Source organism: Melospiza melodia, chromosome 13 (genome assembly GCF_035770615.1).
Source record: "Melospiza melodia melodia isolate bMelMel2 chromosome 13, bMelMel2.pri, whole genome shotgun sequence".
Lineage (NCBI taxonomy): Eukaryota > Metazoa > Chordata > Aves > Passeriformes > Passerellidae > Melospiza > Melospiza melodia.
The window spans coordinates 10,968,985-10,989,639 of NC_086206.1; the positions used below are offsets into that span (position 1 = coordinate 10,968,985).

The following is a 20,655-nucleotide window of genomic DNA, read 5'->3' on the forward strand; positions in this document are numbered from 1 at the left end:
TGGCTTTTGTAGGTCCACAGCCAAGAAACATAATGGTAAGGGATGACCAGCCTGATGTTAGACCAATAACCATCCATTTTTAAAGAAACAAAGGGAAAAACCCAGAAACATGCTCATCTACAATGAAAATATATAAATAAAAACCTAGAGACTTTTAGCCAAAGTAGCCCTAAAGAAAATTTCCCAAGAGATTGGAGCTCTAGGGCTGGAAGAAGAGTCACTGGGAAAGATGGCTTTTGGAAAGCAAAAGTTTTTTATTTAAATCAGAACGGAATGTTTGGAAAATATTATGATGGAAGATCTTCATAACTCCTCAGAGGATCTACCAACCCAATAATTTCCTCATTTGACTGCCAATGAAAGAAAGCAGTTACCCTTCTTGCTCTGGTAAAACAATGTCAGAGTCTGCAATCTCACATCCCAGGTGACTGTCAGGACCACCTAAGAGCTGCTGAGTTTGGGCATATCTGTGTCAGTGGTCTTTTTTAGACCTTTCACAAAATGTGTTATGAATATATCCATTGTTTCCCACAAATCATTTGCAAGGGAAGAGAACCCGAAAGTTAAGAATGAAAGATACATCATCTGAGATGTACTCTGTTAATCAGTGCTGACAGCTGTATATAAAAATACTGTAGCCTTTCTGAAAAGTCTGTTATCTGATTGGATCCTCAGATTTCAACTTGATAAGCATTAACACCAAGTTACATCTATTTTGTTGCAAAGGAGGTCTTTTGCTATCACATTTTGCTGGAAATCCCACCATTGGTGAAACTGAGAAAAGCTTGTTAAGGGCCTGTTTCACTGGAAAATTCCCTATTTGCTTCTGGCTGTTTAGCAATAAAAATAAAAAAAAAAATATTTTGTTACATGCAGCTGCTGAAAAATGTGTGTGTACAAGATCTTGTGTGACTGTTCTACAGTAAAGAGCAGTAAAGACCAGGCCATGACAGTGGTCACTATGAAAAACCTTTGCCACAGTCATTGGCAAATGTTTCAGTGGAGCAATGTGCTCTGCATTTACAAACACTGTTAAAAACAGGTCTCACTAACATCAATAAACCTCCCTAGAATATGGCAGAAAACTCCCATTATAACTTTAAATAAGTCAAGCAAATTGAACCCTTTCCTGAATATATCCTGAAATAAGAATGTATTCTAAATACTTGAGAAAGGAAAGGGGAAAAAAGTTTAAAATATAAGGGCAAACTTACATAGAATCCTCCCAGTGCATCACTGAGTAGCTCTCTAAACACTGTACATTTAAGATCCCTGCCAGAGAATAAAGATATTCCTTTGCTGCTTTGTTACTGCCTAGCCCTACAACCAGACTATCTAGGACTAAATCTGAAGGCAGAATTCAGGCATGCTGTAGCATTCTATGCTTAGAAAATCCATGGCTCTTGTAGTATTCATAATCCTATTATGTTAAATTTAGCTGGTCAAATTCTGCTCTTACTTGTACTTCACATCTGTCAACTTAGGGCATACAGGGCATATATCAAGGCAGCATTTAGCTCAGAATAGGGAGATATTTGATATACATTTCATCTTTTGAAAGCCATATTTTTCCAAGAATAAATGCAGGAACAAGTATCCCCAAGGTCCTGCAATCTGTGTTCGTTCCCACTCAGCTAAAGGTGGTATTAAGGATCTAAAATGAGAGAAATATTGTCATTTGGTTATGTGGCATAGTGTACCTGATGTCATCCTTCGGACACTTGGTTTAACAAGGAATTCAGCTGGAGCACAGGAGCTGTGGGGCAGCTCCAGGCTGAGGGTCTGGCACAGTGAGTGCTGGGCTGCAGGCTGTGCATGTGCCCACACTGTCAAGTAGATAAATTGCTTTCTTAATTATATAAACATATACTAATATTATCGGTTTCCCTAACTTTTACAAAGAAATACTGAAAAGTCTTGCAAACAAGCACACAGAGCACTGATTCCTCAAGCATCCCCCTGGAGTGCCAGAGGATTAGTCCTATTAAAAATAATCCTGTTAAAACACCTTAGTTGTATGAAAAATTGCTCTAAATTTTCAGGTAAAATTTTAAAACTGTCTGCTTTGGGTAAGTAAAAATCATCAGAGCAAGTAAACTTATCCTAAATAATATTTACTGTCATTAAAATGTCTTCAATTTCTTATATTATGTACATGGGAATACAAATCACAACTGGTCAGAGAGCCCAAGGTGAGAGAAGATACCCATGAAGGTGACTTAGTTTTTTCCTCTGACCCTTTACAGCACTGAGCCAAAACAGAAAACTTAGCGACAAAAATTCCAGGAAATGCCTGTAGTGTACACACTGTCTATGTTTCAGAGGGCACAAAATGCAGTATTTTCTTTTGTCTGTGTAACAGAGGACAAAAGTTATTAGCAATGTTGGAATAAACACTTCTATGCAGAGATGTAATGACTGTAGGGATTGATGTTGAAATTCTGTTGCAAATGGTCAAAAAATGGGTAAGCAGTGAAAAAAATGGTTTGTATTTTTACACTTTTAAATATATGTGCAAAAGACCAAAACTAAGTCTCTAGAACTGACTAAATGCATTACACCAAGAAATTCCAATAATTTGAGTTGAAACTCTCCAAAATGTCATTTCAGAAACAAAAATCTGGGAACAACAAAACTAGCTGAACCTAGCTTTTTGATCTCATTGCTTATAACTAAATGCTTTTTTGGGGGGGCTTTTTAAAATTTATTTAGCACTAAAACAGAATCTGGTGAAGCACTATCACTCCTTTTCATTACTGGAAACAACTTCATTTTTAAAAAGTCCTAGAAAATCTAGACAGATTTTCTTTACAGATATTTTAGGTTAAATAGGTAGCTGCATGTCTATTTAATCACAGGCACTTGCACACTTGAACTTGCTCTGAGCTTGTCTGATGAATTATCTCTGATTAATTTTCTTTGTTTTACACAAAGACATTGTCTCCCATCAAATAAAGCAAGTAAATAGATGTTTGAGGCCAGCACAAGCCTTCCCATATACAAGGTTAAGGATATTACAGCCTAGTCTTCTGAGGCTGTTCAACACCTCAGAATTTTACCAGCATTAGTTTGATGTGCTCAGTGCCATCAGTTGCAACACTGAGGTTCAAATTTTAAAATGAAATTTCAGAGATAAAAGCATTGAGATAGTTCTATCAGCTATACCACTGGCATGTGCGTGCCTGCAGCATTATTTACAGTGTCAGACTCAAAGAGGCCACTAGAAAATATCAGATGATGTATTCAATGGCTTGTTTCCTAACCTGAGTCCCACAAGAACCCCAACCAAAAATTATCAGTGCTATTTTTTCCACATTGTACTTTTCCATTTCTAATTGTTTATAATTCTTCATAGAAGCCCTTTTAATTCAGCTACCCAATATAATACAGTATACATAATATTTTGCAAGACACAGCTTCTGCAACTGCCTCTATACCTTCAGGCTTTGTGACTTGATGCCATAATGGTCTTGATTTATTAGAAGATAAACCTTTTCCAATGCTTTTTCCTTTAAATAGTGAACTGTAAATAACTTATCCAATATGAAAAATGCTAAGTAGCTCCTTTGAAATTCTATTGGAGATTGTCTACAGTTACATCACCCACTGCAGAATCTTTGTATTAATACTGTACTTGTATATATGGGAACATACAGGACAGTAACCTGCACATATACTACCAACCCACTATTTCCAGAACACACTTAAGTGCTTATCACTTAAAACTTTCTGCACTAATTGCTTAGTAATGAAAACTTGAATTGATTGGAGAGTAAACTTCTGCTAAGTGACTGGCAGAATTCCAGCTCCAGTCCATAATAATCAAAATTCACTAAAATAGCATTTTTAAATGTCTTTTGTTTGAAAATCATTCTATACCCAGGTGTGGGAAGATCTAGACTCTAGGCTTGAGCCCAAAAAGATGTTTCTGAATTAACAATTGCTAATTTGGGGTTGAATAAAATTTCTGTGTTCATCTTAAAAATGTCTACATTATTAAAAATCATATTTCTCCCTCCTTTAATTCAACTGCTTGTGTTGTCAGGTACATCAATCCCTCTTAGACATGTATGCCTCTAGAGAAAGACACTGAGTTTCCTCCTAACCCGGCGCTCAGGATGGAGACTCTTTCATTGTCACTTTGATACGATTTGCTATTGCTTGCCAAAGGTACTGTGTAACCCGAGGAACTTCCCTCACCTTCTAAAACAGCATTCTGAATTTTCAGGACATCAGAGAAAATACTGCAGCTAATTCCCTGTATATTCTGCTTGTTTACTGTGGGTGCTGATGGAGCTGAGTAGGGATGTTTAATGCAATATTACTTGTGAGACACTGGATGACATTGGATAATGAAAAGGAAACAAATACAAAATGAATTCTTAGCATACTGTTAATTGTTCATGGCATTGGACTGAGTTCCTCTTTCGAGTTTTTAGAAATTACAGAAGAAACACCCTGAAAACATGCAAAGCACCAGTGCTACTCCTTAGCATCTCTTGATTGCATTTAGTCCATGCTCAAAACCCCAACCCATTTCTTAAAGATCTCTTTCATGTCACAAGAGCTTTGCAGAAATTTTGGACAGTGTTCCCAAACACAGACCAAGATAGTTTCTTTTGCTTTTACCTTCAGGGCCACAATATGAGAAGCTTCTGGCACTCTGATGTCCTGTCACTTTTTAATGCAAACTCTGGAAGTTCACGGACACAACGCTGCACAATCTGAGGAAGATAAATCACAGTTACTTCAAGCCAGTTGACAGCAGTTTAAGCAGCTGCAATCATCAACCACCAAGGGAGTTTCTTCTTTTATCTTACTAAATGCAAAAGTATACCAGGAGCTGCTAATATCACTGGACTATCAGGAGTCCTGCTTTTACATAAATACCAGCAAGCGGTAAGTAAATTCTGTTGACGAAATGTAATAAAACAAAGACGGTTTCAAATATGACCATTCCCTGATGCATTCTGTAGCCCCCTCTTACTCACTTATTGCATGCTGCTGAGATTATAAGGTTTGCTTTTATCTGTCAGAAATCAATATTTCAAACATCGGATAAAAGAGGAAATTGAACTGGGAATAGGCTGAAGTGCTGTAAAAACTACAAAGCACAATTATCAAAAAGCACTTAAAGTACTTAATAGGACACACATATAAAAATGCTCAAATTAATGTCAGGGAACTATAATGAGAACTTTTTCTATGCTTTTTGATCCAAATGCAATGCAATTCAAGTGCAGCCTGGTCAGTCAATACAGTTTTCAATTTATATGAAACCCTAAGGATTTCTAGCAATCCATTTGCTAGAACTGAACCATTACATATGATTGGTTAATATTTCAATTTATTGAAAATACATTATTTTGTGTAAAGTGTTTAAGTTGTTGAGGTTTAATCATTATAAACAGTTATGATAAAAATAGATCTTTGGGTAAACAAAGACCTTACAGTCAAGCTTTTAATAAATACTAGTATAACTAGAAAATTGGATTTTAAGAGGAATAGACATAAGAAAAAACGGCAGATATGGGGTCACAAGATGAGAGGAAATTGTTGTATAGAATGGATCTTTATCAGCACACATTAACTGACAAGGGACTTTGTAAAATATTGGAAACCAGGGTTATTTTATGCAAAAAACTTCCTCACTATTAACTTTAGTATTTTCCCCTTGGATTTATCTATTCATTTATCATCTTTAATACTACTGAGCTGGAGGTCTTTACAAAAGTATGCTAGATCAGAAATCACTGCAAATGAAAGTGCACATGTGTGTATAACACACCAGCATCCATGGAAAACAAACTGAGTGACTTCAGAAAATTTGATATGAAACACAAAGAGCTGCAACACTCAGAGGAGTTACAGCCATGGTTTGAGCAAACAGGATGCACATTAATTAAATGGCTATATCCAACTGCAGCACTCTTTCCTAACCTACACCCCACAAGGAACAACAAGGGACTCTTGGGACTCTTCCTTTGCGGAAAGTCATTCTTAACACTCACACTTCATGTTTATACTTTAACCATGACATTTCTTTCATACGAGGGAACCTTTACTCCACCACAATTAAAATGAGCCTCTGACTGGAACAGCACCCAGCTCTCTGAACTATGGATCAGACTGTGGTTTCCACTAACAAATTGTTCCAAAAACCAAACACCTTCCCACCACCATTCCTCGTTACAGATTTGAGCCTAATAAAGTACCACCTCTTAATTAATATCCCTGCTTTTTAAAGTCTAATCTGAATCTTTGCTACTATAATTATAATCCCACTTGGTCTATTGTATGTGATGAAGAAGAGGCTGTCATAGTCCCTTTTGCAAGAAATTTGGCTCTGTAGGTACAATCACCACACATGATCTTTCCAGCACACAGGTTCTGTGAGTAATACAGTTGGGCTCTGATCTAGACAGTTAATAACTCATGCAATTCACCAAGCTAAACTGCACCATACACTGCCAAAATCTCTCTTCTAATAAGTCTGGTCTTGTGTATGTTAAGCAAAATGTAACATGATTTAATTGAAGGAACTCACAAAGATATTCCCTAAAACAGTTTTCACATTTGAATACAACTTTGACAAGGCTAAAAATAAATAGATTTCTTCAGTTGCATACTGTATTCACTTGAACGATGTCTTGAATTTTCAGATGTCCTGAAACAACAGACTGGTTTTCTGAATCAACAGAATCATCACAAAGCATACAACATAAAAAAAAAAAAAAAAAAAACAAAACCCAACTGACAAAAATAGTTTTGTTTTCTCTGAGGAGAAAACATGCTATGATCTGGTAAAGCAGTTGTAGTTATGGCAGTCATAATTGCATAATGCACTTTACAGAGCTTCTTCTATTACATCTTATTGTATTTTTTCCTTCAATTATTAAATTCAGAGGCTTAACCTAAAAAGAAAATGCACTTGTCTTTACATACACTTGAATTGTTACTGCCATTTAAAACTAATCAATGTTTTCTTTAGTACCATAATAGCTTATTTGCAAAGCACCTCTTTAAGAGATATTTACACAGCATTCTGGAAGTAAACATGTTTCATGCTCTAAGAAAAACCCCCAACAAAGACAAAGAAGGCTTCATTCTCATCTCAAAGTTCAGCACAACCAAACTGACTTAAAAAGCTGGAAAAATTGTGCACAAAGGGAGTTGCTACTAGATTATACCCTTCCATTAATAAATAATACAAGGAAAAACTGTGCATTGTACACAACCCCTATATCCCTAGAGATATCCAGGAAATTAATTTTCAAAGACACAGCATATAAATATATGCTTTCATTAATGTTAACAGGAAAGCAAACAGTTAAAATTTTAGTATTAACCTGTGTTTAAATACGCATTTCTTAGAAATAATATACGACTCCTGACTTGGATCTTCAACTGCATAAAACTCAGAGCACACCAAGGCCTCGCTGAGGGTGGAAAGCCCAAACTACTCCAGTAAAGTCAGAAATGCTCTCCGAGTGCTGGAATGACCACACCACTTTCCTCTAGGAACATAGGGGAGATTTTTAAATTAGCCTCCATAGACATGTCCAGAAGGAGGTCAGAGAAACCAAGTTAGGTAATGTGAGTATGTGAGTACCCCTAATGTCTCAAGATCTGCAGTTATTTAGCAAAGAGAAGCTTGAAGGAAGGAAATTTTGCACAAAACTCACAATCAGGGTTTTTTTTAATTTCCAAATGTAAACATCTACTGCTTTAATAAGCAGATCACCCTCAGTTCAAGCTATGCTTGGATTTAAAGACATCAAACCCATTGATTCCAGTAGAGTAGCACTACTATTAATATGATAAAAGTTATAAAACCAAAGCTAAGAAGTGACCAAGCGTTGCCAAAGGGAAGAACCAGAATTACAACTGAAAACATTGGACAAAGGGACTGCCACAAAGTAATGCAATGACCTATGCCAAAGCAGCCATGTTCATATAATATAAATTTCCTATACCAATTTTAAATTGTATTTTTCAGTACATTTGTATCTGTGAACTTGGAATCTATTACTTTGATCATCTGTAATGCACAGCCAATATTTTGCATTTGCAATCTTGAAAATTTAATGGGGCAGGGCAGAACAATTTTGTATTTTATCAGTTTATTGTATCTAACTGCTAATAGTATGTGGTAACTATCACACAGTGCAAGTACTCTTACATTACAGAAATCAGTTAATTCCCTGATTTCCTTTTATTAATCAAGATTATCTTTCCAGCTGCTCTTTAATTAAATATTTTGTTAAGGATCATTAGGAAATTATATAAACTCCTCATAGTTCTCACTGCTAATCATAAGCATTTCATTCAATCATGCTATAAATCTGAAATTTGCCCCTCCAGTTTTACTAAAAAGTCTTTTTAGAACACGTATTGAAAAAAAATTAAAAGCAAATCATCCAACAAAACCTCTTCATTTCCAAAAGAGAATTTCCCAATTAAATTAACATAAAATAATCAAGAATTTACTTAGAACGCTAAAATTGTGTGATTGAAAAATGAATAGTAAGATTTTTCCATTCCTCTTCACTTGAGTTAAAATAGGCAGCTCAAATTATAGATGATTCCCCCTCTTTAACAAAGGTAGAAGGTGGTGTTCAGTGCTGGGTAGATGCACAGTAGTAATGGATTATGGAGATTTTTGTCTCCTGGGTCACTGTTATGAATCTGATCCAAGACAGCAATGACGAAATGTCAGTGCCATTTTATGGCTTTTAGCATGAAATCCTGACCCTGTGAGGTCAATGGCAAAACATCAGTAGTGCCAGGATTTTCACCTTTTGAATCTCTAAGATGCAAGAAGAATTAAGGTCTGACTCAGCATCCATCGACTTTAATGGGAGTTACACCAAGTTCAAGGTGCAGGTTTTTATAAGTCCTGAGGTGCTGCTTTGCTCAAGCTTTAATAAGAGCTGGATCCTTCAGATGACTCAAACACTGAAAACTGCAGCATTAAAACTATAAACCTTTATCTTTAAAGTTAAGTGTTCTAATGGCTCTCATCCCCCTGCTGCACCGTCTGGATCACCCTGCTCTGTTAGGCTGAACACTGGATAAGGGCTCCTGTCACCACACGTGTTCCCTTCTCTGCTTCTGTCTCTGACAGCAAAATCCTTGTCCCAGGTGGCACAAGGTCCAAAACCTCTGGGATCATCACGTTTGTGGCCCTCAAGGAATCTGGCTGGCACAGACTGTGGCTTCTGCTCTGCATCCTATCTGGTCAGCATACAGTCAGTTCCCAGAATACTCACTCCTGCAAAATGTGAGATCTGGGGAGTAGAGGATTAGTAAACTTTGGGTCACAATGACTAAATTAACAAAGCAGCAGAAACCATCACACATGCTTTTTGGATTGATTAATTCAAAGAAATCCCTTATCAATTTTCTGAGAACAGGAAGAGGTGGCTTGTTATTTTATTTCATTTGCTTTGTTAGTGAGGGCTTTGTAGAAAGGACATTTCCAGCCATTTTAAACCAGTGGCTCCTGCAACCTAACTTTTAAGTCTTACCACTTTGCAGGTTTGAAGATGTTTGATTCTGAAAAGGAAATAAGAATAGAATCCAACTGAGCTGTCAAATTTTAAGTGTTTATCCAAAATGAAAACAAATTTCTAAAATGAAATTTTTTGATCATGCCCTCCAAAAATACTAAGGTACACAAATACAAAAATTATGTCTTTCTGTAACATATGCTTTCCAGACATATCTCACTTGCAGCTCAGGCGTGTGCTCCTAGAAGTATTTAGCTATGCTGAAAACCACCCAGGAATTAAACTGGATGAAAGCATGCTGAGGAAGTTGTTGGAGGTTTAATTACCTTTTCTTTTTTTTTCTCTTTAGTGGGAGTTCTGAATTCTGGAGGAGTAAAACTCCAGTCTCTACTGTATTGAAATGATATTTTTTTAGCACTCCAATCATTGTCTCTACTTGACTAAGACATTTCTGTGCTAAAGCAGGTGCATTTACTTTTCAAGTATTATTTTACTAATCAATTGAAAAATTACCTCCATGAATGACAGAAGTGCAGACCTTTGGAGTATTTCATTAAAAGGAGCAAACATTAATTACAAATCCAGCCCAACCTTTGCAGACATAAATTATGGGACAGATCTATTTTCTCCATGCTTAATTGCAAGCAGTGACTAGCTCTTTAAATTATTATCTGCAAGGCATGAATGAAATTAGAATGGATTTGGTGATATTCTCAAGCTTATTTGTATCTAAATAACTTGGCCATACTGTCTGGAGATAGAAGGAAAATTAGGTGAAGCACCTTTGAGCCTTTCAACAGTGCTAGCTTACTGTGAAAAAAATTGGGAATTGCAAAATGGAATTAAACCTTAAAGTCTTTGCAGACTGGGAGGCCCAGATGCAGGCTTAACAATGGGAGAGTTGATAATGGCCAAGTATTTTTCTTCTAACCTAAATTCTCAAAATTTTAGATGCTTGTCATTTTCTGAAGCATTCACGTTTCAGGCAGAATATTCCAGGCAACACCTTTCCTCAAAGGTAATATTTCCATTTCAAGAAAATTAACTTGTTTTCTGGAGGAGTAAAGCCCCCTTCTACAGAATTAAGAAGGCTGAAAATTCTGATTTTGTAGTAGGCACAGAGCTGATATGTTTGTGATCATACCAAAATCTGGCAGGAAAATAGATTAATTGATTTGTCCACTGAAACATAAACAGAAGGTACAGTTTGCTATTATGAAGAGTGAGAAATAGAGAATGTAAGGATTATTTTTAAATACAATAATGGAGACAGAGATGTATTTTTAAAAAAATGTATATAATGATTTAGATATTGCAATTTAAATAGGAAGCCCTCTATAAGAACATTGTTTTTTATATAGCGCAGTGGGTGTGAACAAAGGAGTCTCACAAGACTCCATGGGTACTGCCTGACCCTTGTTTTTACCACCCCTCTGCCACAAAAGTTAATAATTTGGCATTGCATACTTTAAAAAAAATTAGATAATTACTTGCTTGGAGTTTAATTTACTTGTGTCATGATACAGTAAATACCAAGCTGAATTCTCACAATGTTAATCATTAACCTGGGAGCGGGCATTTGCTTAAAATGCATTCCTTCAACTTTGACGTTTCATGAACACACTGGTAGGTATTTCAACAGCAATTTCAAGTATGCTGAAGATGTAAATAAGTTCAAGTCCCCCCAAAAGCCAAACTCTTTGCACCTTTTAACTTTTGGGTATATGGTTACCCTCCATCTGTGCTGCAGGAGCAGCCTATGACAGCAGAATAACAGCAGCTCTGCAGAGCGGGATGGTTTGAGGTACAGAGGAAGCCCAGTTCAGATTTAAAGGGATTAATTGTGCAATACACCATGCAAAGAGCAGGGCAGGGTACCTATAAAAGGAACATTCCTCTGATGGTACTGATTTTTTTTGAAATTTTCTACTTTGACAGACTTGTCAGGCCCATAGCAAAATGTCTCAGGTACTGAATTGAAGACTCTGAAAAAAAAATAGAGTATTTTTTGGAAAAAAAAAATATTCTGCTGAAAAAAATTGAGATTGGTTCCAAAAATTTGGAAATACCTGGTCCAGCAAAGAGAAGAGTTCACGGGGTTCTTAATTTTAAGTGTCTTGCTTAGGAGAGGGAAGAGTGAAAAAACCTATTTCCTAGAATTTTGGAAGTATTTATGTTCCCTTTCTTCTCCATGGTATTTCATCTTAATTTAAAAGTGAGGAGTTAAAGATTGATCTGGAACTTGGGAAAAGCATTCAAGCAGAGGAGCATGGGGGACAGAGTGAACCCTTTACCCACATTGCTTGAGAAAGGCACTGCTTTGCAATATATTCCTGGGAATGATAATATCATAGGTAACCTATTTGCTCTGGAATCTAAACCAGAGCACCACATTTCAACCACCTGCACCTACAATGAAGGTAAATACAGAAGGTACAGTTTGCTATGATGAAGAGTGAGAAATAGATAGAGAATGCAAGGATTATTTTTTAATTCAATAATGAAGACAGAGATGTATTTTTTTAAAATGTATATTACACTTACATCCCACTTACACCTTAGTGGAATGTGTGATTTTTCAGAGATCTGGGCAAATTCCTCAGTTTTGATTGTATATCAGTCTATTCATTGATCATGTCCTTTATATTTCTTTAGAAAGAAAAACACCACTAACAATTACTGGCTTCAACACCTTGCAGCTTATATATAGCTTCTCATATAAGGAAGAAACACCTTAAGCACGGTGTGAAAATAGCATCAATTCAATTTATAAAATGTAGATATGTTGGACCAGAGAAGGTAGGAAATTAATTAAATGGGAGTTTTAAAAATTAAGATACTTTCTTCATCCAGGCTAATGGAAAACAAGGAGAGCTGGTAGAATTTGTGCTTTTAACCAACAGAAACTTTTTTCCCTCAATACAGAATTGCAAACAGAACTTTGCTTCAAGTTGCAAAAATAGTGAACGGAAATATTGAGGAATTATGATTTTTAACTAAATATTAACCACTGCTGTATTAATTCCTGTTTTACAGCCTAAATGCAGGCAGCTGCTTAGTCAGACATTGCTGTGCACCGAGACAAGATGCATTGATTACAGCAGGGCAGGGCGTGAGCAGGGACTGCCGCGAGTCAGAGCCCAGGTCACAGAGCAGCCCCTCAGCCATGGAGGCTCCAGCCCTCGCAGCCAGGCCTGCAGCTCCTCTCAGGGGCTGGCCCCCACTGAAAGGTGCCAGCCACAGCCTGTGACAGTGGGGACAACCTCGGGGCATCTCAGGTGCAGCCCCTCCATCGGGAGTGCAGCAGGAGCCTGCTTGACTGCAGAGCCAGGAACAAACCCAGACCCTGGAGCAGAGCCAGAAGCAGACCCTGGTGGAGAGCCAGGAATAGACCCAGAACCTGGTGCAGAGCCAGGAACAGACCCAGAACCTGGTGCAGAACCAGGAATAGACCCCAGACCCTGGTGCAGAGCCAGGCTTTCACCTGAGCTCACAGGGCAGCACCTCAGGGCACAGCTGTGCCTGGCTCCAGTGACTCCATCAGGTTCTTGTGCCTGGACATGGAGCACTGCTCCCTGTGATCCCCACAGCGCTGAAGTGAGGCATGGTCTGCCCAGCATCTCCATTTCTGGTGTGCAGAAGGATCAACTGGTGTGGAGCACCAAGGCCCTGATGTGACCCGTGCTGTGTGGGCTGGGAGCTGTACTGGGATTCCAGCACGTGGCTCCCAGGAGTGCTGGTCAGCCCCACACAGACAGACCTACAGACACACAGAGCACTCCTGCCCCACACAGACAGAGCTACAGACACACAGAGCACTCCTGCCCCACACAGACAGAGCTACAGACACACAGAGCACTCCTGCCCCACACAGACAGACCTACAGACACACACAGCACTCCTGCCCCACACAGACAGACCTACAGACACACACAGCACTCCTGCCCCACACAGACAGACCTACAGACACACACAGCACTCCTGCCCCACACAGACAGAGCTACAGACACACACAGCCCTCCTGCCCCACACAGACAGAGCTACAGACACACACAGCACTCCTGCCCCACACAGACAGACCTACAGACACACACAGCACTCCTGCCCCACACAGACAGACCTACAGACACACACAGCTTGTGGGGCTGGCCATGGGTATCACAAAACACAACAGGTCCAACAGCAAGTTATCTGCATAGTTCTCACTCTGTCTTCTCCTCTCTTTCTTCCTACTCTGTCCAGCAAACTCCACAACAACAACAAAGACTAACATCAATGCCAGCTCCATCCAAATGAACGGATATGGAACAGAGAGATGCATCTGTTTAGTGATTCTGAAATGAGCTGACCCCTTGCTGTGCCACCAGTTTACCTTGCCTTATTACAATCTAGTTTATTTTTGTGTTTTTTTGTTGAAATCTGATGTGGGGTAACAAATTATTCTTATTATGTCTATGTGAGCTACACCTACTATTTCAGTACTCACATTACCTGCAAACTGAAAACAACCTTGTTGCACATTGAGTAATCACTGTGGATTGAACTCTCAAAGGATAGAGACAGAATGGTTTGAATAATAGTTCTTGTTCTGTCCTTCTCTGACACATGAATATGAATAATAACTTATTTTGGCCAAAACAACTAATTCCAGGTGAATTTATGTCCTTAATGGGAGAACTGCCATGACAAACAAGAAGGGTTTGGTACATTCTAGTCAAAAGTGGAATATCTTAAATCAAAAGTTTCAGTAGGCTTCAGTGTTCCTGCTAACCCTTCTATTAAATCTTCATAACAATGTCATAAGCTAGGATTTGTTGTCTTCTACTTTATTAAAAAGAGGGCAACCTCCAGAACAAAACAATATTGAGAAATAAAATTTACCTTGGATTAGTTTCATGTAAACATAAAAATCCCAACTTCTCAGAACTCATGTGAAAAACATAATGTAGTTAATATTAAATACAAAGATTATGCAACCTATTACTTTTACAGTTTGTGCTCCTGTGTCCTTGATTTTGTCCCTGTTTTGCTTATGATTAATGAATGACTCACCCTCAGTACCCTCTCATTTATTTCATACCTCATTATGAATTTGAAATGCTCAATTTGTTATTTGAAAACAGCAAAACAAGCATGGAAGTTAAACAGTGCTAAAAAATGCAAATGACATTTTTATAAATAAAGCGCTATTCTATCACATTTTAATGGCTTACATTTTTAACTGCTTTTGATAGAATTTTGAAGAATGTACTTAACTTATTCCTATAGATTACCAGGTGGAGTTTGTCCATGTGATTTATTTGAACATCAGGAGCGTCAGTGCACTCTATACAGTCACACACAAACCCTACAACGACACCTGGTATCCTTTACAGTTTTTTATTTTGGCTTATCAAGATCCTATGCTATAATTCCCCATGGATTATCATTTGTTTTGCTTGGAATTATTTTACCAGGGTATGATACTTTATAAAGTTTTTTGATTATACTGTCAGCATTAACGTAGGGACAAAATAAAGGCTAGAAAAGAAACTTTTGTGTATTTTAAGTAAGTTCACAACTATTAAAGCAAAATCCACTGACTTATTTATAGTGAAAACAAAGTTTCATATCAAAAGTTCACAGTATTACTTTTTTGTTTTTATATCATTTTTCAGTTTTGATAATTACTTTCATCAACACAATTTGGTAGTTTCAAATGCTTTCTTGAGCAGAAAAAATAATTGGCTTGGGTGACAACAATGCTAAATACCATTCTGGGCAGCACTCAGAGGAATAAAGCAAAAAGTCAATCCTTTCTCTGTTTACTGGAGTAAATTCTGACACTGCACATACTTCAGGGTGGGATAACCCACTCCCTGCAGAAGCCTGTGCAGTCTTCTCTTTTCTCATCACTTTGGCAATATTGCCCACACCAATGACAGGAGCTCAAAGTGCTGCAACAAAGACTCCACTGTGTGAAGGCATTGCCTTTAAAGCCCCAGTGGCAGCTGCACCCAGCTCCTCCTGCAGAAGATAATCTCCATGCCTTACCTTTTTCAGTTTCTGGCTCATGATGTGCCAGCAGCAGCACCTGCACCTCCTGTTTCTGCTCTATTTCATTTGCAGCTGAGTTATGGCTGTGAGGTTTATTCAGGGTGGATAAACCAGCCTCCTGCTGAGGCTGCATTCAGCAGAGAGAATCCAGAATGGATGCAAAAAAAAAGACAGGTTGAAATCAACCTCAACCAACTGCATATTCTTCACTCTGTACAACATGCATGCCTATTTGTGGTGCCAAGTTCAGTAGCTTAAACATTGTGTCATCATAAAAACAGTATAACTGAGCATGGTTATTAACTGCAGGCTGACCTCCAGCTTTGGCTTTGCTTAATATTGTCGATTTATCTTTTCCCCCCCGTTCATTCAGAATGTTTGTAGAGTGGTTTATTAAAGTATAACTAAACATTGTCCTTTTTGTTCATGTATGTTTGGAACAATCCCAAATCTATGATATTTTCCTTGAATTTTGTCAACACATTCATTACAGGTCTTTTTTCTTCCTTCAATTTCATTAAAAACTACAAAGATCATTGTTTAAAATAAATCCCACTGCTTTAAGATTACTGAATGTGTTGTCCTTCAAATTAACAAAATCAAATACCCCTCCCAATACCCTCTTATTCCTGTCAAGCTCTGTATTAGTTTTCAGTGTGCATTTAAAAGATAACATCTTTACACATGGCAAGTGTAAGAGGTAATAATAAAAGGTAAATTTGACATGAGTAATGAAGTATGTGCAAAAAAAAAAAAAACATAGTGAAACCTTCCCCCTGAAAACTTCATGAAGCTGTAATAAAAATGGAGTTTGTGACAGATATTGTAGAAAGCAGAAAAAAGCTACAAAAAGCAGGAAGAATTTATTACTACATTGTTTGATCATTATCCTCAGTGCAGAATGATCAAAACCAAAATATGGTGTAGAGGAACTGAAGGAATGTACTGATGGGTTTACCTCCAAGGATTTGATCTCTAGTAAGAGGCTTTCTGCTGAAGCAATGTAAGTATTTGCTCTCCTTGCCTAACTGGAACAAATCAAGGCAAATGCTTATAGATAACTAAAACCAGTCTGAGACTTAACAAATGTTACTTAAGTGCTCTATTTTAAAAGATAATTTATAATTTTTTATTCTAAAAATACTGAGACATATCTCCAGGAACTATTCAGTCTTTATTCTGAATCAAACGTTCCTTTACTGTGTTATGCACACCTTTCATTTTCCTTGCAGATCACTATTTATTGACACTTACCAGGCACCCAGGGCAGCCCAAGTAAAATGCGCATCCTACAGGCTCAGAGAATATAGCATTGAAAATATCATTATCAAAACTGCAAACTACATGAAAAGACAGAAGACCAGATTCTGCCTTAAAGCTCTGTGAGGCAAATTCATCAGCAGTGTGACTTCACATCCGTGCTCAGAACCTGAATGTGCAAATTACACCTTTGGCACTCTCAGCTAGCAAACACCTGCAGAACTGTGGGAGTTTAACCTACTGTTCAGATGATTGGATTCTCTTTCCCTGCTTTTTGAAGCCTGGCTTACAACAGGTGAGGAGGCAGAGTAAAAAAAGGTGATGGGGGAAGGCAGAGCCCTTGCTTGTTTAGGACATTTTATGGATGGGTCGGGATGTAGGACATGGATGATGTGAGAGGTAATGAGGTAACTGGCAGCAAAGAACTCTGAGCTGGAGCAAATGTGAAGGTAAAAGAGAATCGAAATAGTGAACCATCTGCTTTCTAATGAAAACAGCTCCTCTTGTCAGCAACATCCAGAAAAAATGATTTCTTAGTTGGAGTGTATAACCGAGGGAAGTAGCTTTTTTGCTATATGAGGTAATACACTCAAATGATGTATGACTTAGAAAATAGTGTGGGTTAATGATCTTCAGCTGGATCAGGGAGTAAAACAAAGTAATTTCATAATACAGAACATGATGGATTAAATCATGTTAATACTGGGTATATACATTAAAGAAAATGATCTTTCTGGCATACTAAATGGCAAAATAAAAAGCACTTTTAGTAAGCTATATGATTAATTAGTCTGCCCTTTTATTTATGTACCATGATAAAGTAAAATGTACTTCTTCTGGTTACCTCCCAGGCAATTATTCTAAAAGTTATATTGAATACACCAGCTTCATTGTATTGCATCAGTCCATCAGGGACTGCAAGTAGGTCCCTGTCTGTTTTAAGTCAGGGGTTTTCTTTTTTCTCTCCCTCTCCTGTCCTCATTTACTAGAGATTACTGTGTGTTTATATGTTTTTTAACTCACAAAAACATGAGACACATATTGCAATAATATAAACATTGATTTGTCTTAGCACTATTACTTACAGAGTGCAAAAAATTCCAGTGAGTGAAAAGTTATAGCTCACGTGTAATTCAGGCAAATATTTAAATATGGGAATGCAAATGCTCCAGACTTCGTTCAGATTCTGAGCTGTTTCATTTCCTGCCTTCACAATTTAACTGTATCTTGCAAATTTCTACCACAGGTTCAATCACATGCAGAATCTTTTAGAAAACGAGCTGGGAATGTATTTTCAAAAGAGATTTCAAATTAAACTAAAATCTCAGATTTCAGAAATAATGTTATCTGCAGAGGAAAGAATATTATCTTTGAGAACTATGTGTCTTCCAGTCTTATTGCACATACTTATTAGAAGTTAGTCCAATGATGAAAGACACGGAAGCTTCCTCTAGTACCAAATTTACACGGAAAATATTATTAGAACAGAATTTACTTATTTCTTAAAACCTTATGAACACATACAAACTGATAAAATGCAGGAGTTAAAGAAAAGTCAATTTCAATGTTATTTTTCAAAGGAATATTAATTAAGCTGGGATAGCTTTTGTATTTTATTAGGGATTCACATAGTCCTTCAGACTGGATTGCTTAGACACATGTACTTAACAACACAGAAAATGTGAAAGACCAGACTTGGACATTTTCTAATTTAAATTCAGAATTCAGGTGGGGAGTGTTTTCAACAGAGAGAAACATGATTTTGTAAGGGGCCCAGCATTTACATGGACTTATTCTGTTATACTGCTCCACAGACATGCACAATAAAGAAAATCCTGATTCTCAAACCCTATGCTAAAGGGAATGTCTTTTAAAAAAGAAACTACCTGAGAACAACTGACTTTTCTTTTTGATAGTTGGTAGTGCCATATGTTTGTCTACTACACCAAGAATTTGGAATTTCTGCATGATATTCTTGCAAAGTTCTAATTCTGGATTATCTCACACAGATTCCACCTGCTGATGCAGTGTTTGCTGTATTTGATGACTAATCTTTTGTTTGCAATGCCACTAATGCTTTCTTCTGACTCTGGGGGTTTTGCTTTCTCTGCTGCAACGTGAAGTTTTTCTTTACTGGGAATTAATTAAATCATGGAAGTTATAAATATTTTCAATATTAATTAAATATTTTCAATATTAATTCCACCTGTGCATTTTGCATTTATCTGCTCTCAAAGGAGTTGCTCTACAATGAAGCTCTATAAAATCACTTTTGTATTTTAGTGGGTGTGAGGGCAGTGACAGCGCTCTGTCCTTCTGTCCTCTGTTACAAACTCATCACCACTCAGGGTGTCCTGGGCAGTTTTCAGATCTCTGAGATTTCTGTTTAATGTAGAAAAAAAGCACACGAATTTCCCTCTTATCAAAAGTATCTTAATTTCATCTTTTTCTATAATCAACACTCTCAAAAATTACTCTGGTCTCCTTTTCCAAATGTTCATTATTCTAAAGAGGATCATAAAGGCATTAACCAGGAAGATTTTTCCATGCTGCACAGCAGTATCACACCCATACCACTTTTTTAAGGGAGCAGATTTACAATAAATTTTTGATTTATTTCACAAATTCATACCAATATAGCCTATAACTGTTAATACTAGATACTCCCTAGAAACTACAAATAGATAGTGAAGTTCATAAATAGAAAAAACATGGACACCTATTTACAACTAGTAAACAACTTTTAAAGCAGATTTTTTAAGATATGTTAGTTCCTAGTTCACTAGGAATTAGTTCCTAGTGAGGCTGTTGTGAGAATATAGAAAATGAGTGACATGTATCACAGAGAAAGTGTATGAGCACAGCTTCTTCAAAGTGTTGGTCTAAAATACCTTTAAATTTTTGCTACATTTTAAAGTTTATAGAATATAACACCATGTAGAAGTGTGACTTTAAAATTAGTCTTTGCAAGTGCCTGAGATGAAGGCGGGGGGTTTTAGCAAGCAGCAGGCTTTAAACCTAAAATTACATTAATTTATTTGCTGCAACAAAATTAGGTAGATGAGTTATTGTTCAAACTGATTTGTAACACAAAAGAACAGTTTTTATATTGCAAAAAAAGCCCCAAAACAAAAACCCTAGAAAAATAAGAGAAGTGTTAGTGCTCTGGTACTTCAATACTGCTGGCAAGACTCAACTAGAAATGCCAGATATGTATAAAGAGTAATTTTGTCTCATTAAATGATAACACTAGTGGTTCCTCTTCATCTCCTTAATTCATTTCTTGTAGTTTTTCTTGTCACATCCACTTGTTTTATGGCTGACTAACTTGCAAGTTATGGTCATAATTTATGGTCAAAATTGAGTGGTAGCAAATCACAGAATATTTTCATTGATTACCCTAAATTGTCTAATCTCCTGTATGTTTTTAGGACTTGATTGGGTGGTATTTACTGATTGCCTTCATCTAATTTAAAAATCAATCAATAGCAACAATGAGAGGTGGTGGATAAATCGAGTCTAATGCAGCATAACTGCAGCAAATATCCATCAAAGGCTCATTCTCAATCAAATTTGTGGGAACTTTTAATACATAAACCAAAATGTCTAAAAGCCTTACTTCTAGAGCACATCATTTTTAAATTGTGCTCTGCAATGTGACATCTTATTGCTCTTATGCTGTCTATTTAGGGCAGTTTTCCACTGCTAAAATGAACATATTTCACTACAATAAAACTGTAGCAAACAAGAAAAAAAATGTCATCAGCTTTGGTTTAAAGGCACTTTGTTCCATCTTCCTCAATATCATCTGTATATAATAATGGGAATTAACATAACATCAGCTTTT

General features: G+C 37.0%; 1 long non-coding RNA gene across 2 annotated transcripts in view; it reads right to left on the bottom strand.

Annotated features, from left to right (window-relative positions):
* LOC134424196 (uncharacterized) overlaps nt 1–20,655 on the bottom strand; it is a 208,895-nt gene that overhangs the window by 83,532 nt on the left and 104,708 nt on the right. For both annotated transcript variants that reach the window (XR_010029360.1, XR_010029359.1), the window contains one exon: nt 4,630–4,724. This is a non-coding gene — a long non-coding RNA (uncharacterized LOC134424196). The remainder of the gene's footprint in view (nt 1–4,629; nt 4,725–20,655) is intronic.